Consider the following 20764-nt stretch of genomic DNA (forward strand, 5'->3'; position numbering starts at 1 on the left):
GACCAGCTCACATCTTTTCAGGGTTTGATCCGGAACACTCAGCTAACGGACCCTTTTCGCAGACCCAGTATTCCAAAGGTGGTTCGTCATGAGGATCCTATCTGGCTAGCTTTTATGGTTATAGGCAGTCTCTGGAAGAGAAACACATTTCTCAGTCTTTTCCGTCTTGAACTGCAATCATGGTGCAATCATGGTGCCATTGGTAGCAACCACAGCCCCATGGCAGAGTGAGCAGGAATTGTGTAGGTTTTTGTATGGCCCGACACCATAAACATTGACTGACAACCATTTCAACTCGCCTCCTGATTCAGGAATTAGACCTTTTCTAAAATCAGGCTTATCCTTGGACATGCCCCTCTGGCCCACATGCTTCAAGTTACTCATTCTTTCCATTAATGACAAAACTACCATGCACGAGTCACGCAGCATCATACTTTGTCCAGTTAGTGTGCTCCCTTCATAGTTCTTGAATAGTGGCTGCTGTGAATGTAAGCCCTTGTTGCAAAATCGTGCCTTTCCACTTGACTTGCTGCATCATTCATACCACCAATATGCATGGTTGGGATAGACTGATTTGTCTGAAGTCCATGAAACCAGAACAAAGTGATAATTATACGTGCATGGTCTTCCACCAGATAACTTGCTCCCTTTGTTGGGCATATGGTGGCCGAGTGTCTGGCAAAATCGCCAACCAAGCTATCAAGTTCCATGTTCTAGTCCTGCAGCTCTAGTAGCCAACACTAAACACACTGGCGATCTGGTTACTTTGCATCCATAAACAGGAGTTGGGACTTGTGGGGTGCCCATAAATGTGTATATAAGTAGAACCAGACACATAACACTGCCAATGCATCCCTCAATTTGGGAGTGTTCACCAGATTAGACCCTACATAACAAAACAAACAGATCTCTCCAAGCTTCCGCTCTGGTCAACTTGCGGTTAGATTTAACAGCGTACTCAATGGTACTTCCCAATCCAATCTTGCCAGTTTACAGACCACTCAAAATGGTGCTGTCAGGGCAATTTTTGGTTTGTCCGAAATTGACTATGTATCTGAACTCAGGAAAAACTTCACTGGCTTCCTGTGAAACATAATCAAACAGAAGATTCTTTCCTTGACCTATAAATGACTAAACTCTGCCACCCCTCAAAATCTGGTCAGAAGGATTTCCTCCCAAAAACATACCAGATTATTGGGATCTAATAACACCAATGCTTTGCATCAACCTCGATTTAGGCTAGAAAAGTTTGGGGGGGGTACTAGCTTTGAAGTGTGGGCCCCGCAAGAGTGGAATGCAATTTCTTCCGCTTTAAGATCCTCCTCTACCTTGGTGATGTTTGAGAGGAAAATCAAAACTCTTCTCTTTAACATCCTTGATTAAGCACCTGGTTCTCACGTTGCCCCCTCCTGTGCCCACCTGTTCTGTCTTGGCTGTTATCTGTGCGCTCTGAGGCCTATGGGCGTGCAGCGCTCCATTCCAAAATTAATAAATAAATATGCTACTGTGAGAACCTGGTCTTGCTTCTTTTCTGCAACAGAACCGCTCCCAGGCAAATTGGACAGTGTACTAAATCAGAATCAAGAGACTGACTAGGTGGCATTTTGGGTGTAGTAGTTCTTTATTTGAACACAAAAGCCTAAGCGTCCTTATGTTCCTCTGCCCTACTCTTGAAGAAAAGAATAGAGTCTCAAACAGTGCTGGTCAGGATGTCCTACACATGAATCAAAGTCTTCTATCAGAAAACCTATTCCAACTGTATTCACTGTAAACTACAAGGAACCTAAATTAACACAAAGGTACAATAAAGGACCATTGCCCAGATAAAAGAATGGTCGCGGGTGTGAAGAATCCTACGAATCCCTCATTAAACCCCTGCCTAAAGTCTCCTCCCAGGTGGCCTTTCCCAAAGGCAGATGCTTCCTGATCCTGACCTTGGGGGTGGTGTACTGCAGGATGATAACCTGGGAGGAGACAACGCGCAGGGTGGTGAGGAGATCCCATGAGATGAGACAGTATTTGTCCTTTGAAAGAGAAAACCAATCAAGGTTACCAAAAACAGGTAATTGCTTTATGATGTATCTAAACCACATAAGACCTGTGGCTCTGGGCACGAATATAAAACAAATAAGCCTTAACAGAAAGATCCTTTAAGGTATTTCAGGATAAAAGTTTCAAGATTTATTAATATGCTTTTGGCCGATAGGCTGTTTATATACAACAAATACAAACAATGACAATACAAACTCGAAAAAAAAAAAATCAAATACATGGTACACTTACATCTACAATGTTCCACAAATAAAAAAAAAAACGCACAAATGAAAAAATTTAAATTCCCAATTTCATTACTTCTAAATAAGGTTTAGATAGTACAAAGCCCGAGGTGAGAGGTTAACAAGCTCTAGATATACTTTTAGTTTCGGTTGAACAACACTATAAATTCTACCATTCTCTAAGGTTCACATATGTTTAAACAACGGTTGAAAATTCTAAAAACAGTTACAAATATCCACAATTCATAAATAAAATAACACCATATAATAAATAAGATTGCAATCATCCCCTATCATAAAATGTTGCCAAATGTTGGAAAGATTATTTATATCTGAAATGTTATAAGATTTCAGATATTTAAATCGCAGTTCCAACAAACTCTCACAATATGTCAAGTGTTCAAGAGACTATTACCTCATTGCAGCATAAGCGGCACATTCACATGATTTCACTAATCAACTGCGCACCTTTCGTGTCTAGAGCCTCACTATTATTACATTTCATCAGTAGATAAAAGCAAAATGTCTTGGGGCTGGGGAAGGTTTAGGTTTTATTTATCGTTTAAGCCTATACTAGCAGTAGGGGCTAACTATAGCCAACTTCTTCTTGAGCCAGCCTTTAAACTGTTAGTAAAGATTATATTATGGATTTTGGAAAAAACCAACAGCCCATTTGACGTTCATTGATTTGATTTTGCCAAGTGTGCCCATTTCTTTACTGTTCTCAATACATTCAAATGCCTCCATACATGGAACAATAATTGCATCATTTGCTAGGATGGTGAGATTCACGTAGCACATAATTCTTCTGATAAACTCAGACACTACTCTTCACATCGAACTCAAGATAAACATTCAGCAGGTATACATCTTGGTAACCGCAATAACTCGCGCAGCAACATGGCTTCGAGTTTCGTAATCTTGGTCACATAGTTGTGTCCCCAAATTTCAATGGCATACACGAGCATAGGTGGAGATTTTGCTGTGTAAAACATTAAAACAGTATATTATGATAGTCATTGTTTCTCCCAACAAATACACTGATCGCACTGGCCGATGTTTTGCATTTTTCACTAATTGAAAGCCATTGTCTTTCCCCATCTTAATTTGTCTACTATTATGCCCAAATAGTTAGTCGTACACTTGTTCCAGCTTTCTGCTATTCATGTACCAGACTAATTTGTCTAGATTTTTTTACTTGGATGATCATAACTTTGCTTTGGCTTAGATTTATTGTGAGCACGTTATGTTTGGAATAATCGGCCAGTGCATTCAGCATCTTTTGTAACCCTGCAGGCGTATACTCAATAATAAATCGTCCATCCTACCAACGACGTGCCAACTGATTGTGCAGGTCGATGGCATCACAAATGGCTGTTGCATATCCGCCAAGTATAAATTAAAAAGTTGTTGCAACCATACAGCCCTGTTTAACGCTGCAACTGGTGGGGGAAATCGGGCCAGACAATTTTCCCTTTGCGACTAATCTGATGTGGACCGGTGTATTAGAGTATAGGAGCAGTAACATTTTTAGCAGCCCTAAAGGAATGTTTCATTCACTTAATTTCTTCCACAGGTGATTCCTAAGGACCGAGTCAAACGCTGCTGTGAAATCTATAAAAAGCACAGTAGACTCTAGTCTCCTTTTCCAGGCGTACTCAATCAGCGAAGTTAATACAACCAGATTATGCGTAGTGCTTGACTTTTGCCTAGACCCAATTTGGTTTATTGCCTATATATTGTTAGCCCTAATCCATTCATTTAGTTCAAATAGCAGAACCCGTGCAAATATTTTATAGGGGATGTCCAGCATTGCTAACATTCTAAAGTTGCCAGGATTGTCCCATGCACCCTTCTTATAAACCGTAAGAATGTGACCAACATTCCAAATTTTAGGTATCACACCAAGCACTCTATCTCTGTAAATAACATGAGAAAAGCAGTGGCCCACAATACCGGGGCCAGTTTTAAAACACAGTTGCACACCCCATCTGGGCCTGCAGCCCCAGAGTTATTTAGATTTACAATGATCTTAATCACGTCAGAAACTGAAGCCATACAGGGCCATATATCAGTAGGCAATGGAAAACTCTCACCATTAGGTCCTTTTCTGTGATGCAGTTTACAGTTAAATCCATTTTCCTAACACTGCAGATCATTCCCCATATACCTGTGGAGTTATGTGACTGTGCAAGAAGAGCCATTTTTTTCGAACGCTCGAATTCAAAACTGGACAAAGGTCCTCGAATCCAGCGTCTGTGGGATTTTATTTTGTCTTTTACCTTTTGGGATACAAACATTGAGGAGGATCCAATATTGGCATATGATGATGTAACCGCAATCTCATTCCGCATAATCTTTTTTGCTTTACGAATACATTTATCTTTACCGGTTCTGCTATGTTCCACCCGGTTTGATTTTTCTTGTGAGGATTTATATGTCTGTTTCTCCCAGACAAGATCACTGATCACTCCCACCATCGCACCAAACTTTGGAATAATCCCATGTTCACCGTTTAGTGAACTGGTGACTAAGTAATAAACCTTGGTAGTATTAGGGTAACCCACCTATTTCCTTTATCTAAATTGGTTGCATTCCACATGTGGTTTTCTCCTTCATTTGTATATATTTGTCCATTCGTATCATGAATAGGAGCAACTGTGCTTACCCCAGTGAGATCCATGAGCGCACATAGGGGAAAGTGGTCACTCTCATTGCGACTCACAATATATGCATGACCACCAGTATTAGCAATTATGTAATCAATGGTAGAGGCCGATCGTCTATCACCCCTGGTGTATGCTAGATTTGTGTCACTCAGTGCACCCATTCAGCATTGATAAACCATGCTTTAGCATCATGTTACCTAAAGCTTTCCCTTGTTTATTAGTTTCCCCCCCCCCCCCGGTGTGATGAAGAGCGACTTACACTATTTAGTGTTTCCTGTGCGCTATCCATTACGCCAATTTTTGTGTTTAGATCGCCTACAATCCACACTGGGTAGTCTTTCCCGTAATATGTGAGAATGTTAGCTACCATTTTGATGTTTTCTTTGGTGGCCTTCATAACTCGTGGATCATAGATATGAACTAGTAATACCTCTAGTTTATTGTGGGATAGCATACAGGCAATTTATATGAGGTGGATTTGCCCATCATGGTGACTACCAACAGCGATTTTACAGATATCATTAGTCCACCTTTGGGTCTCTTTTATGCCCCTTCTCTGCCATTTGCTGAACAGTGCACTGCCCAGCAACCTGAATATCATCAGTGCACCACGTCTCCTGCAGTGCTACAAATAATAACTTGTCTAATACAGTTACTAGGCATTCAGTATCAAAGTGACCATGTCCCCTGGTGTTCCATGCATAAAGGAGGGAGATATCATCGATGCTCCGAGGTGAAATGAGACTAAAGGCTAATGGTAGCCACTGCCAATATCCAATGTTAGCTGGATCTTCTTTTCCCGGCCATTTTCTCTATTTAAGTTTACTAATGATTTAACGTTTGTTGCCTCTCGTACTTTCTTACTACCAGAAGAACAAGTTACTTCTTACCTTGTAACATTCTTTCGATGGGATGTTCCTCCGACGTATTACTTATCTTGATAGATCACTTCCAGCTTGCTGGCCTTGGAAAAAATTTCAGTAGAGGGCGCTGCACGTCGACATCCCTCGAGTTGGTGTCCCTCAACAGCCTCTGTATCGGCGCCGACGTAATCGTGCGTGTATATATAGCCTCGCGCAGTGTCCCTTGCTCAGTTCTGTTTTGAAGCTTAAGAGTAGCTGTGCATGAATTGGTTATGGACCTTGAAGGAGCGTAAACTGCAACTACAAGGGAAGTTTTACTGAGGGGATGGATGGGAGGGGCGATAAGGAATACGTCGGAGGAACATCCCATCGAAAGAATGTTACAATGTAAGAAGTAACTTGTTCTTCGAAGGGATTGTGTCCTCCGACTTATTCCTTATCTTGATAGACTCCCATAGTAGTGGTGTGTAAACAGAGGTGGGAGTAAAAGTGGAATATTTCCCTTTAAGAATGAACAGAGTAACACAGCTTGCCAAATCTCGTCTCCTGGCTAGAGGAGGAATCCAGATTGTAGAATTTTGTAAAAGTATGTGCGGACGACCATGTGGCAGCCGCACATATGTCTCAAATCGGTACCCCTCTTTGGAGGGCCGAAGAGGCTGCGATAGCCCTGGTTGAATGAGCCCCAAGATGTTGAGGGGGCTCTCTCCGTGCCAATTTGTAGCATTCTAGAATGGCTAAAATAATCCATCTTGAAATGGTCTGTTTTGTGATAGGCAATCCTAATTTGTGTCCTGCATAACCTATAAACCGTTGGTCTGCTTGCCTTATTCCTGGCAAGTCTGCCGATATAAAAACTCAAGGCTCGTCTTGGATCCAGCCTATGTAGCCTCTCTTCCTCTTTCCCTGGATGGGGAGGAGGATAGAATGAAGGTAAGGTCATCTGAGTGATGTGGAATTCAGACACTACCTTTGGGAGGAAATTAGGCTTCACTTGTAGGACAACTTTGTCTCTGTGAAAAATTGTATGAGGAGGTTTGCAAGATGGAGCTTGCAATTCGCTCACTCTTCTGGCAGATGTCAAAGCCACTAGTAAGACTGTTTTAAGGGTGAAAAATCTTAATGAACAAGAATGGAGTGGTTCAAAGGGAGTACCCATCAGGAAATTTAAGACTAGATTTAAGTCCCACAAGGGAACGGCTTTGGGGGATAGACATTAGTTAACCCCTTCAGAAATTGGATTACTAGGGGTAATTTGAAATATGATGGCTCCTCCGCAGTGCGCTTCAAGATCGACAGCGCTGCGAAGTAGCCCTTGCTCGTACCAACTTGAAGACCTGAATTCGCCAAATAGAGCAAAAAAGATAACATCATTGATGTACCGCATGAAAAGGGTTCGATATTCTTTTCTATACACCAGCTGCAAAACCTGTTCCAACGGCAGCGGTATAAAGTCTTTGTTGCTGGCCTTCCAGCCGAAAGCAACACCTCCATGACGTCATCTGGGAGGTCCCAATCCTTGTATCTCAACCTTTCAGAAACCAAGCATGAAGGTTGAGGGTTCTGATGTATAGATGGAGAACCTGGCTTCCCTTCTGCGAGAAAAGATCCTCCCTGTGCGGAAGACGAATTGGAGGGCATATGGACATGTCCAGAAGGTCCGGGTACCAAGTTCTCCTGGCCCGGTCTGGGGCAATTAGGATCATAGTCTTCCAGAATCTCTTAACCTCCTGATCATCTGAGGAAAGAGAGGGACAGGAGGAAACGCATACAGAAGTGGAAACTCCCAGTCCACTACAAACGCGTCCCCTAGAGCTCCTCTCGGGGAAATTCCCTTGAACAAAACTGATCGCACTTCCTGTTGATACTGGTGGCGAACAGATCCACTTGAGGGGTTCCCCCAAAGGGTGAAGATCTCTTGAAGGACTTCCTGAGCCATCTCCCACTCGTGGGAGACTGCTCTGCCTGCTCAGAGCGTCCGCTGTCACGTTCTTCTCTACGGCTAAGTGAACTGCAGATAGAGAGATTCCTTCTTGGATTGCCCAAAACCAGAGCTGCATCACCTCTCTGCACAGTGGCAGTGATCCTATGCCTCCTCTTGTGGAGGTAGTGCATGGCCACTGTGTTGTCCGTCATTATTAGGACATTTTTCCCCTTGTACAGATGGCAGAAAAGCCTTCAGCGCTAGTCAGATAGCCCTCAGCTCCAACAGGTTGATATGTAGTCCGGACTCCGATGGAGACCAACGACCGCTGATGGTCAAGTCGTTGGCATGGGCTCCCCACCCCGTGAGTGAGGCATCCATGACTACGGTTATCTCCGGCCATAGTTGCCAAAACAGTTCTCCTTTCAAAATGTTCTCCCGACAGGCCCACCATTGAAGGTCTCGAGCCACTTTGTCCGGGACCTGAAGGAGATCTGTCATTCTTCCGGAGAATTGCGACCACTCTGTTCTTAGTGCCCATTGGAGGGATCTCATTCTCAGGCGATCCTCTGGCACAAGGAAGATGCAGGATGCCATGAGGCCTATCAACCTCAAAAAGTCGAGGGCTGGGAGACGTTGGGCATTTTGAAACTTCGTGACCATCTGCAGAATATCTTGAGCCCTCACGTCTGGTGGCGAGGCTTTCCCCAGGGAAGTGTCCAGGACCGCTCTGATGAACTGTAGTCTGATGGTATCATCTGTGAGTTCTTTAAATTGAGGTAGAAGCCCAGTTTGTGAAGGAAGTGGCAGACAATCTAGTTGGATCTGAGCTTGTTCCGAAGATACTGCTCTGATCAAACAATCGTCTAGGTAGGGCTAGACGTGGATCCCTTCCCTCCTTAGACTTGCAGCCACTACCGACATTAGCTTGGTGAAGACCCTTGGGCGGATGTCAGCCCAAAAGGCAGAACTCGAAATTTATAGTGAGAGTTGCCAATTGCGAACCTCAGGTATTTCCTGTGTTCGAGATGGATTGGCACATGGAAATAAGCATCCTGAAGGTCTAGAGATATCAGCGAGTCCTGAAGGATCTGAGAGAGAGTTACCATCTTGAACTTGTCCTTCCTGAGGAATTTGTTCAATTCACGTAAGTCCAAGATGGGTCTCAGTCCTCCGTCCTTCGGTTCTAGAAAGTAGGGGGAATACCAATCCCAGTTCCTCTCCGCTACAGGTACCGGTTCTATGGTACCTTTCTCTAGCAGGTCTAGAATCTCCTGCAAAAGGAGCGGATCTGGAAACTTCAAAGAGTTGTTCCCCGGTGGATGACTGAGGGGTGCGCAGAAAGGGCAGGCAGTAACCTTGGGCAACTGTCTCCAATGCCCAAGCATCTGACGTAATAGCCTGCCATTCCGTCAGATGTTGAGTTAACCTGCCACCTACTGCTGTCTTGTGAGGAGAGACCTCAGAGTGTTTTAGAGGCGGCTGACGCAGATGCCGAGGGCAAGGAGGCACATGCTGCGGCTTTTGTACTTTTTACCCGTCCACCGCAGGTGAATCGTTTTTGGCCCCTTTGAGCCAGCTGTCCTCTGCCTTTTTACCGAATGCAGAATAAAAGTGAAAGGACCTACCCCTCCAAGAGGTTCCTGAGAGGCGATACAGAGTTTGACGGATTGCAGCCCCAAGAGATTTTGCTGCTGCCTTGGATGTTTGTAACTTATCTAGGCTGTCATCAGCCTTCTTCCCAAACAAACAAGTGCCGTCAAAGGGCATATTCAAAAGTCTGGCCTGTACATCTGGAGCAAAACCAGACTTTCGCAACAACGCAAATCTGCAGATTGTAGTACTTGCTGCCATGGCCCTGCTGATACGGTCAGCAGAATCAATGCCAGTTTGAAGGGACTCACACATTGCGTCTTTACCATCTTTAATGACGTTCAGAAATGCTTTCCTTTCCTCTCCTTCCGGGAGACAGTCAGCCGCAGATGAAGCACACTCCCAAAGTGTATGGCTGAAACTTGCGAGCGTGCAATTAGCATTAATGGATTTAAGCGCCATGCTACATGCCGAGAAGACTTTGACATAGCGTCAAACCTTTTACCATCCCCCGTCTTGTGGAATAGTAGGGTATGCAGATTTACTGTTCGTTGAAGTTGCTGCTTGTACAAACAAACTCTGGAGTTGGAGGTTTGCTCAAATATTCAGGGTCAGAAGCAGATAACAAAAAACTATCTGCCAAATATAGGGTAACTGCCAGGATAACCTCAGGAGTTTCCCAGTTGACAGATATTTTTCTCTGCAATGCAGCATGAAAGGGAACCACAGGATCTTCCTGTGGGCCTTTAAATAAAATGTCCGTAAGATCATCCTGTTGAGAAGGTGAAGGTGTAGACCACCCCATGAACTCAATTATTCTGGCCATTAAGACTCTATAAGGGGTCTCAGCATGTAACCCTGGGTCTGGTTTAGCGAATTCTACTTCTGGAGAAGTATCTAAACCACTTGCCTCATGCAAAGAGTCTTGAAGGTCCTTCAATCTGTTCTCTTCAGAGATAAATTCCTCTGGTATAGGTGTAGTGGTCCTCTGTAACCCAGAGGGTCTTACATGGTCAGAATCCTCCCCTTCCTCATATATAGAGGACAAAGCTCTGAAATAATCTGACCTTGGGTATGATTTAAAACCCATTTCTAGAGCAGAAGTGGCTAAGCTTGTAATCACCGGTTGAGAAAACGTTGGAGTTGTCGACGCGGAAGTCAAAGGCTTCGATGAAACCGAAAAAGGCATTGAAAAAGTATGAAGATGCCTCGAAGAACTCGAGAGGATCGGAATCCTACTCCGAGTCGTCGAGGTTATCAACGACATCCTTGAGGCCATGGTCGAAGCCCTCGGTACGTCTGACTGAGATTTAACAGCAGTAGGTCTGTCCTTTATCGTTGTCAACAGCGTCGTCGAAGACAGCGTCAATTCGACCGATGTGTGGGGACGGGCCCTCCGATAAAGGCATCGATGGCGCAGATTTGTGAGTCGAAGGAACCTTCGACGACTGCGTCGATGACACGGTCTTACTGCCTTTGCCCGAGGGTTCATGACACTATCGGGCAGTTTCTTTCGCTGGGTGCAACGAGTCGCAGCGTTTCGATTTTTTGGGTCTTTCACCCAGGGTATCACCTTTTGCCGTCTCCGAGGGGGTCGAGGTTGCTTTCTCAAAGACGCTAAGCATTTCTTTACGGAATGCCTCCCACTTAGCTGGAGAGCTGTGTTTCGTGGGGCAGGTGACCCTTTCCGAGGAATTGGAAGACGAAGAGGGAAATCTACGACACCTCTTTTTTGAGTGTTTAGATCTGGAAGACTGATGGGAACCGCTTCGAGACCTTGAACGGGAATGTTTCCGGTGACAGCGAGGAGACGAATGTCTCTACTCTACTAACAAAACTTTTGAAGAAGTTGATGTTTTAAGTGCCTTACCTATTTCTAGCTTCCCCTTCATGGACAGTCCTCGCATTCCAAACAGTGTTGCTCCGATCCCAGGCACCACAAACAGATCCTGTGAGGATCCGTCAACGACATTTTCTTCCAACAATCTCAACACTTTTTGAAGCCGGATTGTGGGGTCGACGGGTCGGAAGAGGAAGCCATCGAATGAAGAAGATATCTTCGAGGAATAATAAGAAATACTTGAAGAAAGAACTGAGCAACACGATTCCGAGGCCCACAAAGTGCAGAAAAACCGAACTGAGCAACAGATGCTGCGCGAGTCTATTTATAAGCACGATGACATTGGCACCGATACGAAGGCTGTTGAGGGACACCAACTCGAGGGACGTCGACACGCAGCACCCTCTACTGAAAACATTTTCCGAGGCCAGCAAGCTGGAAGTGATCTATCAAGATAAGGAATATGTTGGAGGACACAATCCCTTCGAAATACTGTTACTACTTGCAACATCCCCACCTACTATGCCAGAACCAACTGTTTTAGACTGTGGAATACTGACTTGTGGGCAAACCTTCAATTGTTCTAATGGACGTTGCGTTATGGTTGGTATTAACCCCACTTCACATGAGTAACCCAATCTAAATAGGTCAATTTCATATGTCATCACGCACACGAAGGTGGTTTCTGATGTAAACCAAATATTAGAGATCTACTCATTGGCAACTTCTACCTGATCAACAATCATGTCACGGGATGTGATGGTTCTCAAGGGTACAACTGAGTGAAGTATACCCAAGAACGCAACTCTATTCATTGGCGTCTGGTTGCCCTCTTTGCAGACTAGGGCCATTTGTAAGACTTTTACTTTAATACTATTATTTAAAGTATTGCTACTACCAGCCGGTTTTGCAGGTATAGTTCCAAGAGTGTTTTGTGCAGGCCATAAATATGGTATTGTAGTTTGAAACTTGGTGGGAGCCAATGGTTTATCCCAGACATCTATTTCTGAGGCAATACTTTCTTATTCCATTTGGGCCCCATCAGTTGATAAATAAGATTTTCTGCGGAGTCTCAGACACTGCCGGGTTCATGCCATTTCTCCTACAACTATTAATCGCCTGTACTACTACCGTTGTGTTCTACCAGGTTGTATACCATCTTTAGGCTTCCCCATTGCAATTGGCACTAACTTGGTATTTTTTGTATATTTGCGTAGTTTTACCTCATTACTGTACATAAAGGGTTGTTTTATTGGTGGTCGATTACATTTTACATGAACATAGTCTTTATTCTTTTTAACTTTTGTCCTCTGAGACTTGTTACTTTTGTCAAATTCATTCAGGCCTATTGGATCTATCTCAGCAGTTTCCATGTAATAATGTCGCCATAAAAATCTCGCCATGCAAAAGTATCACCGAAAAATGGCCGTTTTTTGTGGAGACATTATTGCATGGAACATGCGCGGGACACCCCGCAACATCCAAACTTTTTTTTTGTGTAATTTTTTTTTTTGCCCCTGTCCCCATATATATGGTCACCCATGTAATATCACTGGGACCTTTTCCCAGCAATATTATTTACGGCGACCATATATATGGGGATAATATTACCTGATACCTCTCAGCATCCATCTCTGGTTCTGGTACAATTTGCCCTCTAGGTCTAATCGGAGGATGTACATGTGATTCAGATTTTTATGTAGCACCAATGTTTGAATATCCATGTTTTGCTCCAGGCGTTCACATTTGGCTGTCAGGGTTTTCAACAGATTCTCAAATGCATTGAGCGTGTCGTCAGACGACATGCTTTTATCATTAACACTTTCATCTGTATTATGACTTGGTTCGCGCGGATCTGCAATAGCTTTAGATATTGCTGGGGCATTCTTCCCATAGTTACTTGAGAAACCAAACACTGATGTACCAAACATAGCTTCACTCTCTGTATCAGTTTGATTTGCTTTACATGTAACACATGCTTTGGAAATGGAGTACACTAAGGGGCTACCAGACTGTCCGGGCACAACCAACAGAAATCCTGTTGGTCGATGTCACTTCTGATGCGGATAGCTCCATTATATTACTAAGACATTCTATGTCCAATTCTTCTAAAGCACTACTTCCCAAATCAAGACAGTTTTTAACCAGTTCATTAACACTCTCTTCCGTTATGTACCATCGCCTGTACTTCATGTTTACTTCTGTCTGCCATGGACACCAACTTATCACCCTGTGCCTTCCGTCCCTCCTGTGGTAGAATAGTGGTACGTACATTCTTTCTCACAAATCATTTGCTTACCTAATAAGTCACCATTGCTATTAGGCAATTTACTCTCTGATTTATTACACGTGTTATCTCTAGCACATTCTTGTGGCTCAGACTGTTCATTCACCTCATTAGTCTGGGACTTAGAAAAACCCAATATTATATCATCCAACGGTTTGGAGCTTATAGACCCAAGCTCTTGTTAGATCTACAACCAATTCTCTCACCGCCTTATTCCCAGATTACACATTCAAAACTCGTTTTTGGGGAAAAAAAATTCAGTTCGCTGTTTGCAAGAAATACCAGATGTTTTCGCATTCCTAATAATTTTTGGAAGACATATGCGCCTTCCACGCAACACCTTATGCAGGCTGATCACTCCTTTAGTCTTGTGGGCACTTCATGTCAGATTAGGAATGGATTTCTAAGTCTCCATTTACTATGTATTCTATATTTCTATTAGCTTGGTTACTTGTGTCCACTTCTATACCAATTTCTCCAATATGTTGGATACAGGTTGTTCAATGTGGATGAGTCAATATTCACATACATCACTGTGTGCCGTGTACAGCGCAAATGGAAGCTTTGTTTCAAGTTTGTCAACACCACACACGGCTAAATGTCCATAAAAACGAATAAAACCCCTGCTAGGAGCTGACAATAACAATCTCTCAACACCGATCTACAAACGGCAGGCTACACTCTGCAGGCTAAAACCAAAGATTTATGGTGGATCAGTGGTAATAGCACAACAGCAGCAGCAGCACGAGGCAGAATATGACAAAACTGTGCTCCTGCAACAAATGTACAGGCATCCGAGCTGCTAGGTATTTAAAATAGAGAGAAAGATGGTAATGATGGACGAATGCTGGTTAGTCCACTTCACCCAGGGTTATCTGCAAAACAAAATTTGTGTAGACTCATTTTTTTCCCCTTATCATATTCACTCACTAAGACATGAAGACTTTCAGTGATTAGATTCAGTCTGTGAAGTTTAAACAGAGCGACACCAGGTCGCAAAACTACAAACGGGTGAAGCAGACCTGGAAGAATCACTTAAAAAGCTAATATAATTATCCTCTAACAGATAGCAGTTTAAGCCGTGGAATTCAGAGTTAAGAAAGTCTTGCACTCGCGCTAACAACGAGCCAATGAGGCAAACATGGCAACTAACTCTGCGTGTTATTATGATGTACCATGTGTTGCGTTTTGCAAATACCAGAGACACCAGCATCAAACCCAAGCTGAATTATGATACCCACCTTCAGTGCACGTGTAGTGTGCTATGAAGAACACATACAGCTGGCACAGGGAAAAGGGGGTGCAATACAATCTCGCTATGCTATCGATGTCGCATACGAGCAGACAGCAAGACCGTGTACTTCTGTAATGCACTTTCGCAGATGCGCGTGCACCTGTGTAGATGTAGGAAAGCTGGGTAGAAGGGAGTGGCTTCCACACTCACCATAATCTGTGATGAAACAAACAATACTATCATTATCATTATTGCGAGGTTCCCAAGTCCACATAAAGTCCACTGTGAGTTCACATTGAAGGCAGCCACCAGTAAAGTCAAAATCTTCTCCTTTTGACAAAACTCCTTTTCATGAGGCGGGGCCGGGCAACAAGAGTGTACTTCTGCAGTGCACTTTCAGGATAAAAACCCTCCTTAACCCCAAAGGCAGAACGTAAAGGAATCTAGAAATATTGAGCCAAGTAACTTGTCTTCCTCTAACACATTCTAAAGGTTCAGCTTCAAATGATTCTAAGAGAAATAATACTACCCTTAAAATCAAGAAGTTACTTAACACATTTTATTGTTGAAGACTACAAGTCCTATAATAAAATGAGTACTGGAATGAGGAAAAGGACTGAAGAGTTATGCTGTAGTAGCCAGGCAATTAAGCCTAACTGCCCACACCTGAAGGAACCTGGGAGGCATAAAAGGCCCCCTCAGATTAAGGCAATAGGAAGGAGTTGGAACTGTGACTGGAGTGCGTGCAGTAGGAGTAGTATAGGCAGAAAGAAGTCAGTGTTGGCAATCCAGGCAGAAGTGGAAGAGCCAGAGGGATGCCAGCACATGGATGCAGCAGATGTCACCTGCTTGTTCTGAGAGGGTCCTGTTTGCCCAAACTCTTGAGGTGCAGAGGCTGCGCAGCAGATGGCATGCAGGAAGGCTGCCTTTCCCCATGTGAACCATACTGCAGAGGTTGCCATGCAAGAAGCGTGTCAGAGACCGAGACGAGGCACTGTTGTGAAGCTGTGCGTCTCAGGAGCGTGAGGGGCTCATTGAGTGAACAGACCAGAGAGCCTCAGCGAGGAAGGGTGTGGTTACCAAGTGAAGCCAGATGCAGTAGAAGTTGTGCATCTCATCAAAACGGGATCACAAAAGCCGGTGCGTCAAACCTGGCATTCTGATTACTTGCACAAGCACCGCTGGGAGCTCAATATTCACTTGCATTTAAGCAGAAGCAAGCTGAAGCTTGTTGAGTTAATAATGCCACAATGGAAAAGTAGCACTTGCGTGTGATCGAACAATTTCTCATTCACTTGCGTGAAAAGCAAACGCTGCAGAAAGCCTTTTTTAAACCCTTAAACTTTGTAAACCACATGAAGTGCTTTTGTGTCTCATTAAGCAGAACACATGTTACAAAAACCCATTGTTGAACATTACAACCGTGTAAAAAGTACTAAGTAGTCACGCGTGCCTAATTTCTCTTTCCAAGGAAAGAGTGAAATTTGCATCATTCATGCAAACAAACATTGCTCATAAAAGAAGTCAAGTATTTAAACATCGGATCTGCAGTTGAAGGGATCGCAAGCATTGCTCAAGCAAAGAGTATTCCCCTATTAAGACTAAAAGCATCCTTTCTCAAATCCAGAAAACAAAACAATCTAACCAATAAGTTCAACCTTACCTAAGATACAAGTGTGGAAGTATTACCTGCAGTCAGGAAAATGGCACAAAGGATTCTGTGCAATAGTTTTGGCCAACAGTTGGCAGAGAGGTGAAGGCAATGTTGGGGAAGAGAAACCTTGCTACTTAAAGATTATTTGCAGTTGAAACAATATATTGCCAAAGACGGAGAGAAAGAGAAAAGTGGGTCATAAAGGCAAACTTAGGTTGTTATTGTGGCAGACTGACGAGAGGTAAAGAGGATGCCCCTTTGAAGAGATATTTAGAGGAAGAGTGCCTTGCCCATTTGAAGGTGTTGAAGTACCTTAAAGTGAATCTTGTCAGAACCGGTCTTGAGTCACAAAATACTGAATCTGTGGTGGTATATCGGTTTGTCAGTGGATATGATAGAAGGCATTTATAACACGCCTCTACACAACTGTTTCTAGTAGCCACAAGACAAGGGAGGGAGACATAGGGAGGACAAGACAAACTATCCGACTAGGCCTTGTGTCATTCGGATCGTGAAAGTGCGATAATAGAAGTGCAAGGAGAGCAAAAGGGGGGTGGGGGAGTGCAAGGGAGAGGAGATGGGGCAGTGTGATCAGGGCGGCATGGCTCTGAAGTGCAGCCAGGCAGCACATCTTTAGTAAGTGCAAGGAGGCAGGGGGCTACAGGGGTTACATTTACAGATCCTAAGAGTGAGGTAGGCCAGGAGGCAGTCGAAGGAAAACTGGTTGTGGGGGGGTGTGATACCCAATAAGATGGAGGGAAGCAAGCAATCAGTCGATGCAGTAGACAGGAAAGTTAGCAAGGGAGTGGGAGAGAGAAGGCAGAGGAAAAAAGAAGGGTATTGGGCTGCTTCCAGAACTTAAGGTGGTCCGGCAAAAGTTTGAGAGGGGCAGCAATGTCGCTCCAGATGGAGGCACCTGCAGAGCAGAGATCTACGTCTCTCTCTGCTTGGAGAAGCGTCTGAGAATTGGAGGTAGCCGAGCGCAGGCCTCTAGAAAGGAAGGTATTTCGGATGAGAGTTGGATATAGTACTGGCCCCAGCCCCAGAAAGCCTTGTGGGCGATGCAGAAGGTCTTGTACTTGATCCTTGCAGTCACCGGGAGGCAGTGGCGAGATTTCAGGGCTGGAGAGATGAAGTCCCTGGGCTTGAGGCCAAGGATAAATCTTGCAGTCTTATTTTGGATAAATTGCAGGGGTGAAGAGTAGAGGTAGGCAGATTGAGAAAAAGGCTGTTGCAGTAGTCCAGCCTGGAGAGAACCGGGGCTCTGGAGGCAGTGAGCTTCGAGGGGAAGTGAGAGAAGGTAGAATACCTCTGAGGAGGTGCCGGTGGAAGTGGGCTTTTTTGGCATGGTCTGATGTGAGGAGAGAAGGAGAGAGGAGTCAAAGATGCCAATGTTTTTTGCCTCACAGGAAAGCAAGGGCATAGGGCTCAAGGAGGGCAGTCAGGAGTGATAGGGAAAGCGGGAGCAGGGGTACCAATGAGAAGGATCTCTGTCTTACTGGCATCAAGGCAAGGATCATTAGAGGCACACTAATTCTGAATCCCAGATACAGTCAGGAATGAGTGAGGGAGGAGAGGTGGTTGAGGGAAGCCAAAAAGAGAGCGGAGTGTCATCCGCTTAACACAAAGTTAGAAGAGAAGATGGAGATCAGATGGGCCAGAGACATTGAATAGCCACATTGAGAGGATAGAGCCCTGCGGGAAAACATGTGGAGTGAGACAGGGGGTGGAGAGCAAGGACAGAATTGGACCCGGCAGGGGCAGTCCAGGAGGAACAAGGTCAGCCACGACAGGACCTGATCCATGAGGCCCAGGTTGTTGATCAGGGTGACCTGATTGACTGTCGAAAGCAGAGGAAAGGTCAAGGTGGATGAGGACAGAGGGAGAGCTGGAGCATAGGTTAGAGGGCAGATCTTCATGGGTGTTCAGGAGAGCAGTTTGCGTGCTGCCATGGAGGCCGCCAACAGATTCAGTGTGGAGGGTAAGCTGGCCAGAACTTTTCCCAGTAAAAGAGCGATAGAAATCGGGGGAATAGTTTGCCGGACATGTAGGAGCGGCAGAAGCCTTTTTTAGGAGGTTTTGCCCAAGGGAGTACTTGAGGAGAGAGGGGAAAATCCAGTGGTGAAAGTGATTGCAAAAATCGGCCAAGGCTAGAGAGAGAGTGGCAATGTGGTCCTTGATGGTTCTGGAGGAGCAGGGGAGCACCTGTTTGGACAATACAATCATAGATCGAACTAGTCTAGAGACATTGTCAGGTTTTGTCAGTGTAAAGAGGAAAAAGGAAGGAGAGGGAGAGGCAGCCAAAGGAGGCCTGAGAGAGGAAGAGGAGAGCGAGGACAGGATGTTCTGAGTTTTAGTGGTGAAATGAGAGATCACAGCCGTACAGAGGGCCTGGTAGGTAACAAAAGAGGTGGAGGCTGCATTAGGATTGGCCAACTATGTAGATTTTAAAGAGTTTAGCCGTGTTGTTAGAGGCTGCAGAGACGCAGGCTTGGATATGGACCCTCTTCTTGCAGAGAACAGGGTGTCTGTTGTCTTTGGAGCAGGCGACAGGCCAGTTTGTCAGACTATGTGCCCAAAGCCCTCCACTTCCACTCAGCCATCCTGCACTTGTGTTTCAGTGCGGCGAGATCCGAGCGGTACCAAGAGTTCCACTTGGAGCTAGGCTTCAGATGGATTCTCATGAAAGGGGCAAAGGTGTCCAGGGTGTTGGAGATGCAGGATAGAGAAGGCTTTGTCAGAGTGAGAGTTAGCTGTCGAAGGAGCAGAGAAAGTAGAGGCAAAGGCATCCTCTGATACTCGCTTCATGGGCCAAATGACTGAGAAGGAAAGTGGCAGTGCTGGGGTACGTTTGCTCGAGGGGCAAGAAGTTTCAGGTGAGTGGAGGGCAGAAAGTGGTCAGTCCAATAGAGAGGAGTGGTGAGCGGGTTAGAGATGGGGATGTCTGAGGAGATGAGAACATCCAAGGTGTGTCCAGAAGAGTGGATCGATCCAGAGGGTAGGATGGAAAGGGAGAGATAATTGCATAGGTTGCAGAAGAGCCCAGATGGAGGATTAGACGCATCCAGGTGGATGTTGAGGTCTGAGAAGTTTAGAGGTCGAGGAAAGAAGGGAAGAAGAGTGGTCAGCCCATTGCAAGAGGGAGTGTTGGCTGGTCAGGTGGCCTATAGATGGTGGCCACAGTCAGAGAGGCCAGGAGAGATCGAGAGATTGCAGACTAGGCATTCAAAGGAGGGGTAGGCCTGCGTAGGAATGACAGGAGCAGGAACCCATTCCAGAAAGATTAGGGCCACTCCACCACCGGGCGGGTTGGTTCTAGGCTCGGAGAGGATATTGTAACCCTCAGGGAGGAGACAGTCAAAACTTGCGACAGACCTGGCCGTGAACCATATCTCAGTGAGAGCGAAGACATCCAGATCAAGGTCTTTGAGTAGGGGTCAGAGGAGCAAGAGTTGAGAGTAGCTATATGGAGCAGTTTGCCACATTTGAAAGACTTCCGGGTTGGGGTGCAGGAGGAGTGAGGTGTCATGATGCCTACCCCCAGGCATCCGGACCAAGCCCATCAGCCCCGGGAGCAGGCATCTAGACATTTAGTAAAACCTCAGCAGCCCCGGCTAGGGGCTACCTGGGTTCAGTCCTGGCGCCTTAGGCGCCAGACTCATAGTCATTACTTACCTCAGGCAGACCATGCTGCAAATGACTTCAATCCAACATGAAGCCTGAAAGGGACTATTTTTTTACTCGGGTGTGGTTCTAGGGACTTCTTACCTGGGACTACTTTTGAGGCTATTTAAACCATGCCCGACAAGCAACACACGCTTCGCGTTATTCTGCATCCAGCAGCGTAACACTCACCGTTCCTGCAGCCTGCATCCAGTCTTCAGCCACGCCCGCCTCGAATCCGGAGCTCCTAAAACAAAGCGGAAAGAAAGGAACAAGGTTAGAAAACAAACTTATTTCTATTCCACACCTGATTCTGGATCCATCTCGTCTCCGGACCTGTAAAGAACATCATTTCTGCATGCGCCGCACCTCCAGCTGCAGCGCCACGCCATACTCACCAGTCTTCACAGCATCCTTCGGGTCGGCGCTGCCTCCATCATTTCTTCGCCGAACTTCGGCACCTAGGAGACAAAAGAAAACCACAAGGTGAGCCGAGGGAACCAACAATATAATTCTTACCACCCCAGACTTACCCGATTTACCACCGGAGGCATCCTTTTGTGACTCTCCATATTTTCACGTGCCGCATCTGTAAAGAGACAAAACACGTTTTCCTCGTGCAACATTTACCGGACAGCGCCGGGTAATACAGACTCTTACCTGAGCGCCACCAGCTGCCACAAGAGCATCTTTTCACGAGCCAGCTGCAAGACAAGAAAGGAAGGGAGGGGAACAAGAGTGAACATCGGACATATTGAACA

The 20764-nt window shown here is 45.1% G+C and overlaps 1 protein-coding gene across 3 annotated transcripts in view; it reads right to left on the reverse strand.

The window, feature by feature from the left end:
* GBE1 (1,4-alpha-glucan branching enzyme 1) overlaps positions 1-20764 on the reverse strand; it is a 1374432-nt gene that overhangs the window by 1017714 nt on the left and 335954 nt on the right. The window lies entirely within an intron of this gene.

The sequence above is a fragment of the Ambystoma mexicanum genome, chromosome 7p, assembly GCF_040938575.1.
Source record: "Ambystoma mexicanum isolate Mex_15411 chromosome 7p, UKY_AmexF1_1, whole genome shotgun sequence".
NCBI classification, from domain to species: domain Eukaryota; kingdom Metazoa; phylum Chordata; class Amphibia; order Caudata; family Ambystomatidae; genus Ambystoma; species Ambystoma mexicanum.